Raw genomic sequence first — 10,952 nt, forward strand, 5'->3', positions numbered from 1 at the left:
AGTGAAGGTCGTGACACGGACGACGGGAACGGAAGTTCCGGACTGGCCGCGATACGTACACGGATAGCCGAAGCGATGCCGGCACGGTAGCTCAGCGTGTTCGGTCAGAGGGTTAGGTGCCTTCTGTAATAAAAAAGTGAGTGAACAGGTCAACGATGAACGGATATCATGGGAAGACCGCCCCGAACAAACGCAACGAACAATCACGAACAAATTGAGGTAAATAAAAAAAAAAAAAGTGGTTAAGACGGCCGCTCGCTAGAAGCGGGAGATCCCGGTTCCAATTCAAGTGTGTCGTCAGTCCAATACACTGCCGAAGGCGATTCATATCGACAACTGCGAATGGATGTAATCTTTGTGCATGTAGTTCATATTGCTCCAGAAAAATAGAGGCCTACTTCAACTGATAGTCTTATCTCTGAGGATGTCTCCTGCGAATGAAGACGAAACGTTACACAGTAGTTGTGCACATAGACGATGGCTTCTCGTAAGGAAAGATGTAACTGAAGTAAACACCAGCCGTGAAAGCCTTCATTGTAAAGTAATTTTCCTTCACTAACAGCCAAAGTGGATAAATTTTGTCATGCAGACAGCTAGTGATCGCTGCAGGCCGCGTTGTCGCCAAAGCAATGCAACTTCATTGCCGCGCCTACATTCTTTGGATTACAGTCCGCAGTCACACGCGCGAGATCTAAGGAAAAGTTGTCGCCGCAGCGCTGTCACTTTCGTCGGCCCAGTGTTTCGCTTTCACACTCTCTGCGTCCAATACACGCACACGGGCAGAGCGCAATGCACACATGGGTGGCGAACCGGCGACCAATCAATACGCCCGCGGGGGCGGCGGCAGCGACTGCGGTGCGGACTCGGTTTTTCAGTTCCCCCTCCCCGCCCCGCCGCACCGCCTACTGTGCGGCTTGTGATGCTGCCTTTCTCTGGAGCCCTTGTGTGCCGCCACAGCGGGACAAAGGGACACAAAAGGAACTGCGGCGACATGCCGCGCACACGCCGCCCCACCGCCTCCGCCCCCGCCCCCGCCCCCGCCCTCGTGTGCCGCACTGTGCCGCCCGACTTCGCCGCCGCTGCACGCCGCCGCGTTTTGTTTCGCAATCCAACAGTCGTTACAAGACCTATACTTGTGTTTGCTGGATCGTTAAGGGGCGGCGAGCTTTAGTACCGGGTCGACCAAAGTTCGCAGTGAGTCGCTTCGGAAATGCAAACAGAATTTCCCTCTCCGCCGAGCCTTTGCATTTCTATTTTTTGCAGAGTGTCGGCCGAACTTCCTTACAGTGGCAGCACTTGTGACCTGCTGCGACGGAAGAGAATTCGTTTGCTACGTGGTGCGTAGCAGACCTGGAATTTGCTTTCTGACTCATACGGCGCCGGAAAGATCGAGAACTCTGGCAAGGTTCGTGAGTAACTACTAGTTTCGCCATACAGAACATAACCTCACAAGGTAAAAAAATTGTCACCCCTACATAATTTATTACAAGCATCATTTAATACCTGGTAATTCCTCCCTTACATTTGATAACCGCCTGAATCCAGTTAGGAAGTGAATTCACATGATTGTACCAGTACGTCGCATCCGGGTTGAGTCACTCGCTCAGGATTTGATCGCTCAATTCTACAAATTACGGACATGATGATGCCGGCGTTGTACCTACTGTTGCTATATGTTCCACAGATTTTCTACTCAAGCCAGATTAATTTGGAGGCTAAACGAGATGTAATAGGCTATGGGAGGATTCAGAAAAGCAGTCACATATTCTTCCAGTTCGATTAACTTTGCCGCTGATGTATTTATGTGCCTGTGTGAGACGTAGCCTGTTGTAAGGTGACCGACTCCCAATGTTATTTGCATGCAGTTCTCTGTTTACCAGGTTGGGACAGGCATTCGTTCGCTGTCTACAGCCATTATTGTCGGGTTTGGAAACGATTTTGACCCACAAGCCTTCAAACACGTTGAACCGTGGATTTACCTTCAAAATCTTTTCTTAAAGAATTTATTTTATTTACTAGCGATTCATCAAGAACATTAACACATTTAATCACACTATGTGGGCGTGGAAGAAGTTGCCAGTGGGTAACTGATGAAAACAAATTTATTTCCAAAAATGGAGATTCTATTCCTAAAACCCTTTCCTTTCTTAACAAAATAGATTTGAAAATTATAATCAGAAAGCACCCTCAAAATATCGGGTTACAGTTTATTCAGAGGCAGAAATAACTTTTTTTTTTTTTGCTGTATGAGCTTTCGGGTCGGGCTGAGAACCTTGGCGCTCCCTTTTAACACGGCCGTAGTCACGACCGCTTACAACAATCTCTGAAAGACTTCACTGGTGCAAATCTGCAACAGACCAGATTACTTTAAACTAAAAATTTTAACAACTCACACAAACACATAAACTATGCACCCCGTAGGAGGGATGGAAATGGCACAAAACACTCACATTAGAAAAATTACTTGCCACCGAAAGTCCAACTTGTTTTTAAAGAAAACTCTTACGGTGGGAGGGTGGCAACTTTATATACTAAAATAACAAATAAAAACCTATGAAATGCAGTCTTAAATAAAATGTACAACCATGATCTACTTTACCGCCTCTTAGGATGATAGACAAGATAAAAACATATTTCAGGAATTCAGCCTTCACACCTTGAGCAATAAATTCGTTGACACCGAATTCGACAAACATGACAGAGGCAGCTGTTAACGTAAAGCAGACAGACAGACAGACAGACAGACACTAACTGCCTAACACATGCGGACGAGGGACAGACGAGCAAGCTGAGGACGAGAGACTGACCAAGAAAACAAGTTAAATTTTACAAGTAAATGAAACAACATATCATGAATCACTTGACTTATAATAAACTGCAATGTCTGGCGAAGACCTGGCGCAGCACGCCGAAAACGCTCTCCCGAACCGTCCGCTACTTCAACGGACGTAGGAAGGCGCGCCGATCTCTCATCTCACGGCGTCGCAGCTCGCGCCGGGCAGACCGATGTCGTGGGTTGATTCCTGTTGCTCTCGTGTCGACCACGAAGCCACTACCCCTCGCTATACGGCGCGGCCGACTGGACTGACGTGGCGACCTCACATGCGCCGACGTTCAAGACGGACAAGTCATCTTGTGTCCCAATGCGCGACCGACCAACCGATGGATCCAACCGCCAATGACCATTGCCTGAACAAACTCAACCACACTGGTGGCCTAACACATACTAGCATAGCACTCCGGACGACAGACAGACACTGACAGCCCCACAATGAGCCGGCTGACCAATTGATCAGACTAGCCCAACGAGCTCATCGCGCCCCTTAAATGCACGTGAACAGGCCACCTTTCCCCTTTGACACCAGAGGGAGGCACCAAAGCAGCGATTGCCACAGCGGCGTCACCGCCAGAAACGGAGGGTGACTACTTCATATTACGCGCTGCGGCGCGTTCTTTAAAGCATCAATTTTTACCAACGGCTCACGCGTCTCCTATCCTTTGCAGTCAGGATCTTTTTCCCACCACAATTCTGACGTCGTGTTTCGTGGCCACGTGCGAGGCACCGCTGCTTGCAGACACGTGGAACAGTCCGCCGTGAAACACCAACAAATCCAGCAACTTCACACACTTATTTGGACTGTCTATCGTTTTATACCACAGATGTAGTCTCACACGAACCAGAGTGGTGAGTGTCGTAGAAACATGGAAAACAACCATTGTCACTATATCGAGCGCACCATAAAAACTCTGCATTTTTATATTTGCTACTGTACCATTATAATGTGAACCCAACAAAACTGGTCTGGAGCCAAGTTAAGTGATTTGGCCCGAGAAGTAACAAGACTGCCAGACATACTGGAACTAATGTACGCAGCTTCTTCACATGTCCCTCTAGAACCTTCGCGGGATATAGAACGGCATGTCATATGTTGGTTGGTTGGTTTTGGGGAAGGAGACCAGACAGCGTGGTCATCGGTCTCATCGGATTAGGGAAGGATGGGGAAGGAAGTCGGCCGTGCCCTTTCAGAGGAACCATCCCGGCATTTGCCTCGAGAGATTTGGGGAAATCACGGAAAACCTAAATCAGGATGGCCGGACGCGGGATTGAACCGTCGTCCTGCCGAATGCGAGTCCAGCGTCTAACCACTGCGCCACCTCGCTCGGTGGCATGTCATATGTTAAATCCTGCCTAGTCGTCATATTTGTCTAGGAAACTTGCTTTCTCCTATCGCTAGACGACATTCAAACAAATCCTATTAATGAGGTTTATTACAAAAGGAAGAGACTACAATACTTAACGTTGACGATTACAAAGAAGTTTCGCAAGCAAAGGGCGTTATACGATTTAAGGGGCTCCGGAAAGGCTCAAAATCATGAAAAGTTCAATTGTTACTTTTTTGCGTTTTCTGAATCTGCAGACTATTACCTTTTAATACACTCCTGGAAATTGAAATAAGAACACCGTGAATTCATTGTCCCAGGTAGGGGAAACTTTATTGACACATCCCTGGGGTCAGATACATCACATGATCACACTGACAGAACCACAGGCACATAGACACAGGCAACAGAGCATGCACAATGTCGGCACTAGTACAGTGTATATCCACCTTTCGCAGCAATGCAGGCTGCTATTCTCCCATGGAGACGATCGTAGAGATGCTGGATGTAGTCCTGTGGAACGGCTTACCATGCCATTTCCACCTGGCGCCTCAGTTGGACCAGCGTTCGTGCTGGACGTGCAGACCGCGTGAGACGACGCTTCATCCAGTCCCAAACATGCTCAATGGGGGACGGATCCGGAGATTTTGCTGGCCAGGGTAGTTGACTTACACCTTCTAGAGCACGTTGGGTGGCACGGGATACATGCGGACGTGCATTGTCCTGTTGGAACAGCAAGTTCCCTTGCCGGTCTAGGAATGTTAGAACGATGGGTTCGATGACGGTTTGGATGTACCGTGCACTATTCAGTGTCCCCTCGACGATCACCAGTGGTGTACGGCCAGTGTAGGAGATCGCTCCCCACACCATGATGCCGGGTGTTGGCCTTGTGTGCCTCGGTCGTATGCAGTCCTGATTGTGGCGCTCACCTGCACGGCGCCAAACACGCATACGACCATCATTGGCACCAAGGCAGAAGCGACTCTCATCGCTGAAGACGACACGTCTCCATTCGTCCCTCCATTCACGCCTGTCGCGACACCACTGGAGGCGGGCTGCACGATGTTGGGGCGTGAGCGGAAGACGGCCTAACGGTGTGCGGGACCGTAGCCCTGCTTCATGGAGACGGTTGCGAATGGTCCTCGCCGATACCCCACGAGCAACAGTGTCCCTAATTTGCTGGGAAGTGGCGGTGCGGTCCCCTACGCACTTTGCAAGATCCTACGGTCTTGGCGTGCATCCGTGCGTCGCTGCGGTCCGGTCCCAGGTCGACGTGCACGTGCACCTTCCGCCGACCACTGGCGACAACATCGATGTACTGTGGAGACCTCACGCCCCACGTGTTGAGCAATTCGGCGGTACGTCCACCCGGCCTCCCGCATGCCCACTACACGCCCTCGCTCAAAGTCCGTCAACTGCACATACGGTTCACGTCCACGCTGTCGCGGCATGCTACCGGTGTTAAAGACTGCGATGGAGCTCCGTATGCCACGGCAAACTGGCTGACACTGACGGCGGCGGTGCACAAATGCTGCGCAGCTAGCGCCATTCGACGGCCAACACCGCGGTTCCTGGTGTGTCCGCTGTGCCGTGCGTGTGATCATTGCTTGTACAGCCCTCTCGCAGTGTCCGGAGCAAGTATGGTGGGTCTGACACACCGGTGTCAATGTGTTCTTTTTTCCATTTCCAGGAGTGTAATTTATTCAATTCCGAAGACTACAACTATTTTTAAATTTTTTTTGAAATGTGTTCTACGTTGGCGTGACCCACTGTGGCGCTGTTAAACTGCTGTCAAATGGTGATATTATTAACGTCCGTGTTCATCAGGTACATTTTAGTGATGTGAGATAAAGTATGTGTTGTGGCTAACCTGTGATGGTTCAATATATATCGCTGGTGTGATTGTCGATTGTTTCATGTTTATTTACTCTGTTGTTATCTCGAAAATATTCGTAATTAATTCTGTTTCTTGAGTATCTGTTTTGCTGAAGTATACTTATGAGTAGAAGTAAAGTTGCTGTTGCTACTTTCAATGATGGCAACATTGTAAGGCGCAAGATATTTAGAAATATGGGAATGAAGATAGGTTCTAACACGGTACGAGCGATGCTTGCTTTAGACAAGGAACGCCTTCGGGCTGCAGACAGGGCTGTAAAGAGTCTAGAAATACAAGCAAGAGTAAACAGGAGGAGGAACAAGAGGAAGCTGGAGGATGAGTTTGCAGAGGATGAAGATAATCCATCCTATGGACCTGGAATGCACTAAAAAGTTAATCCAATCTTTGTCCCTCGATTCCCAAAACTTTTATTTTCTCATACTAATTACATGTTTTCTAAGGATCTTCCAAACATATTTGTTTCAAACTTTCAGTAAATGTTACACAGTACCTTCTGCATAATTTAACACAGCCTTTTTCCAAAAAACAGTATATTTTTGAATATATAAATAAAAAATTGCAAGAAAATGTTGTGAATTTTCATTACAATCGAAAAAAAAATCATCTTTAATAACTGAACTAAAATTTTGTAAAATCCCTGTGTTAAGTTGTAGCCCATATTCCAATAAGTAATCTGTAAAAAGTTCAACTTCCTACCTCAAATACTTTGTGAGGAAAGATGTAATTTATAAGCGTTATTTTAACATTGCAGGTATAGGGCGTTCCGGAGCCCCTTAAAGAAGCTTCTTTAGTATAAGAATGCCCATGTTACATAGACTGTACAAGCGAAGTAACTGGTGTCGGTGCTGCTGTAGAACCCGCTACTCTTGAAGCCACTCTTCAACTGGTCCGCGACCAGCAGGGCGTGGCGCTTATGTCCTCTTCACCGCTGTCGCGTTGTCGTTCTGGAGAGGGGTCGGCCAACGTGCGATTGGCTGACGTCTTCTCTCAGCCACCTCTTCTCTATCACTCCCCACTGGCGTGCCGCCGCTTGGCTTTAGGCCGTAACATTCCTCCCCCTCCTGCCCAAAGCGACGGACTGCCGTCGTATGAGGAGCACGACAATGGGAGAGGAGGAAGGTGTGAGGACGCTGCGATGTGGATTGAAGTTAGTAGGTGTAGGGGACGACAGACTTCCAGGCGTACCCCGCCATCTGGCCTTCCCTCTGGTGGAAACTTCCCACGGGAGGGTACGCGTGAAACGTCCCCTTAGAATATTATACAAGACTGTGCTTAAACTGACACGCAATGTGTTTAGCGCAACGCAATCTGACTTTCAAAAATCCCTACAAAAGAATGTCCCTGTCTAACATTAACCTATGCATTTCACAAATCGCTTACCTCACAAAAATCTTGGTTACTCGAGCTACTGCAATACAGCAAGCGCCACTACTGCCAGCTAAATAAAAGACTCAAACTACGGAAGGCACTAACAACTGATAGGCATAGTTAGCAAATGAAAGATTTTAATTGAGAACAAACAATGTATTTACCTTAATAGTCATAATATATATAGCAGTTCATGACAAATTACAAAACTTGTAGTGTTGGGCAGCTGGATGTCAACAGCGCGTAGCGTTGCGCAGTTGGAGGTGAGCTGCCAGCAGTGGTGGATGTGGGGAGAGAGATGGCGGAGTTTTGAAATTTGTTATACTGGATATTATGAACTGCTATATATATTATGGCTATTAAGGTAAATACATTGTTTGTTCTCTATTAAAATCTTTCATTTGCTAACTATCCCTATCAGTAGTTAGTGCCTTCAGTAGTTTGAATCTTTTATTTAGCTGGCAGTAGTGGCACTCGCTGTATTGCAGTAGTTCGAGTAACCAAGATTTTTGTGAGGTAAGTGATTTGTTAAACGTATAGGTTAATGTTAGTCAGGGCCATTCTTTTGTAGGGATTTTTGAAAGTCAGATTGCGTTGCGCTAAAAATATTGTGTGTCAGTTTAAGCACCGTCTTATAAAATTTTTCAAAGGGGACGTTTCATATGGCGACCCTGCCAGGATATGGCAGTCAACAATGCAAACTAGCCACAGACTGCACATAGCACAGCCAGTGATTTTCATATAGAGCGCTACGCAACGTTGCCAATAAGAAAACATAAACAGCCTACTTACACAAAGAAAACATAAACAGCCTACTTACACGCGTCAACCTCCTGTCGCCAATAACAAGATGCAGTAGGCGTCGGCTCCTGCGGCGCGATCACGTCCAGCTCCATCGGTGGGACGAGAGGTGGCAGAGGAGGTGAGGGCTCCAAGGGGCCGTCCCGCGGTGTCGTTACGACATGCTTTGGCGGCTGCTGTGGCCTCGCTGTCCACGGGATCCGTGAATCTGGGGGAAGAGATACAGAAGGATCAATGTGCACATGACAGTGGTGAATTTGATTGTGATGTCGGCGCTCCAATCCGTCGTGGCCTGAAACGAGATACAAGTACCCCCAACTCGACGAAGGATATCACCTCGCGCCCACCGTCTGCTGCAGCTAAAAACCCTGCAAAACACAATATCGTGCTGCGCGAAGCGATACTTGCGGCCTTCCGTTGCGCCAGATTCTGAGGAGGGTGGAGTAAGTGGAACGGTGTCCGATGGCGGCAGCGGTGAAGCAGTTCAATAGGCGATGGTCCATCTCGTGGATGCGAACTATAGGAGGCAAGAAACAGTTGCGATGCTAGACCCCTCGTCTGTGTAGTGCGAAGTTTGGCCACCTGCTGCTTGAAGGTTCTGACAAAACGTTCGGCTTCACCGTTTCACTGTCGATGGAACGGTGCCCTAGTTAGAAGCCGTATGTCATAGCGTTCATAGAATGTTTCAAATTCGTTGTCCTACACTATAACTTCAGGCAAACATTCGGGGCAAAAATAGGGGTCAGTTCTTGAACTGTGCTACGTGACGCTGTCGTGTTCATAAGCACAGCAAAAGGAATCTGATACGCCCGCTACACCCGCTGAGCATAACAGGTGATTCGGATTGTGGAAAGGGGCGAATAAGGTGTCGGTCACTTTCACTTTAAAATTGAAATTTATTGTAATTTAATAACACCTTTAAACCTAAACGTCACATAGCCGAACCTTTACAACTACGAGTTTCAAAATCCAATTCTTTCACGGCTGAAGGTCTTCAAAAAGAAACCTTGAAAAGCAACAAGCTAAATTTCAAGTGACTGACGACATGCAGTTAAAATTGCAAATAAAATAAATAAATCACAGCTAGGCGGAAAGCCTGCAGGCAAAAATGGACAGAACAAACATATACAAGGTGCAATACAAACGGCTGAAGCACTCCGTCTTCAGGCCACAAGTGGCTCACCGGGACCATCCGACCGCCGTGTCATCCTCAGTAGAGGATGCGGATAGGAGGGGCGTGTGGTCAGCATACCGCTCTCCCGGTCGTTACGATGGTTTTCTATGACCGGAGCCGCTACTATTCGGTCGAGTAGCTCCTCAATTGGCATCACGAGGCTGAGTGCACCCCGAAAAATGGCAACAGCGCATGGCGGCTGGATGGTCACCCATCCAAGTGCCGGCCACGCCCGACAGCGCTTAACTTCGGTGATCTGACGGGAACCGGTGTATCCACTGCGGCAAGGCCGTTGTCCCAAACGGCTGAAGGCCACAATTAAATTCCAAAATTTTAAAATATGTTACCATAATCTTTTAGAGCAGAGGGCCGCAATGTTTTCACTTAAGGAGAAATTTTGAGAATAAGGCTTTAAGCGGCTGAAGGCCCGCAATTGATTTACATAAAACACAATAAATATTTTTCATTTTGGCTGTAATACATTAACAACAGACAATTCAACACCCATGAAAAGGACAGTACAGACAACTGCACTCAGCCGCCTCCGGGGGAGGGCCTGCCCTCGAAACATTGACGTTTACTTAGGTGAGACAGGTGGAGGGCCCAACTACACTTGATCCGTCGGCAACCCAACCAAGAGATAGTCACGGGCCGACCGACCAAACGACTTGCTAGCCACCAATCGGTACACAAAAACTCAAACACCAAACCGTTACGGACGTGATTATCCACAATGAAATATGAATTAAGCTGTATCAAAACTACACACCATGTTTTACAGCGACAACAGGCGAGGAAAGGACGCTGCATGAAATTACGTTAGTGGCCAGGGCAGGTACCCGGAACACCAACGGCCACAAGGCGGAAAATTCCACTGGTGCACACAAATTGTAGTGGACCAATATAGCTAATTCCACCGCACGGTTCTAGGCGCTACAGTATAGAATCCTGCCTCGGCCATGGATGTGTGTAATGTCCTTAGGTTCGTCAGGTTTAAGTAGTTCTACATTCTAGGGGACTGATGACCTCAGCATTTAAGTGCCATAGTGCTCAGAGCCATTTGAACTACCGCACGGCGGCTCGCTTTCACCACTAAAAACACTCGGTGTTGATCACAGGAAAAGCTCCCCAACAGCGAACCTTCGAAAGCAACGACACAACATGAACGGACATGGCTTGCATACTTAACACACCACTCAACCTTGACGTCATGGGTCGGTGAGCCACGAAGCTCATAGCGATCGGAGAGCTGACTGCACCGCACGGAGATATCCTCCCTAGTCCGCACCAACCGACCGACTGCACGCAGAATGTCGACAACCTCTAAAATAGTCGTCAGTGGAAATAACGACAGCTACACACACAACCTGAGAAACATTTGCACGAAGACCTGAACGATACACAACAGTAACTAAGCACGCAACTAAGACACACACACGCACACACACACACACACAGCACACTCATGATCGATCGGCGAGTCAAAAAGCGTCGGCTGGTAGGCTAACAAATGTGACTGAAGTGGATGTACACCTTGACTGTTTATGATAT

The 10,952-nt window shown here is 47.9% G+C and overlaps 1 pseudogene; it reads right to left on the bottom strand.

The window, feature by feature from the left end:
- Positions 1 to 9,581: 9,581 nt before the first annotated feature.
- On the bottom strand, positions 9,582 to 9,698 carry LOC126141551 (5S ribosomal RNA; annotated as a pseudogene).
- Positions 9,699 to 10,952: the final 1,254 nt, after the last annotated feature.

The sequence above is a fragment of the Schistocerca cancellata genome, unplaced genomic scaffold (assembly GCF_023864275.1).
Source record: "Schistocerca cancellata isolate TAMUIC-IGC-003103 unplaced genomic scaffold, iqSchCanc2.1 HiC_scaffold_718, whole genome shotgun sequence".
NCBI classification, from domain to species: domain Eukaryota; kingdom Metazoa; phylum Arthropoda; class Insecta; order Orthoptera; family Acrididae; genus Schistocerca; species Schistocerca cancellata.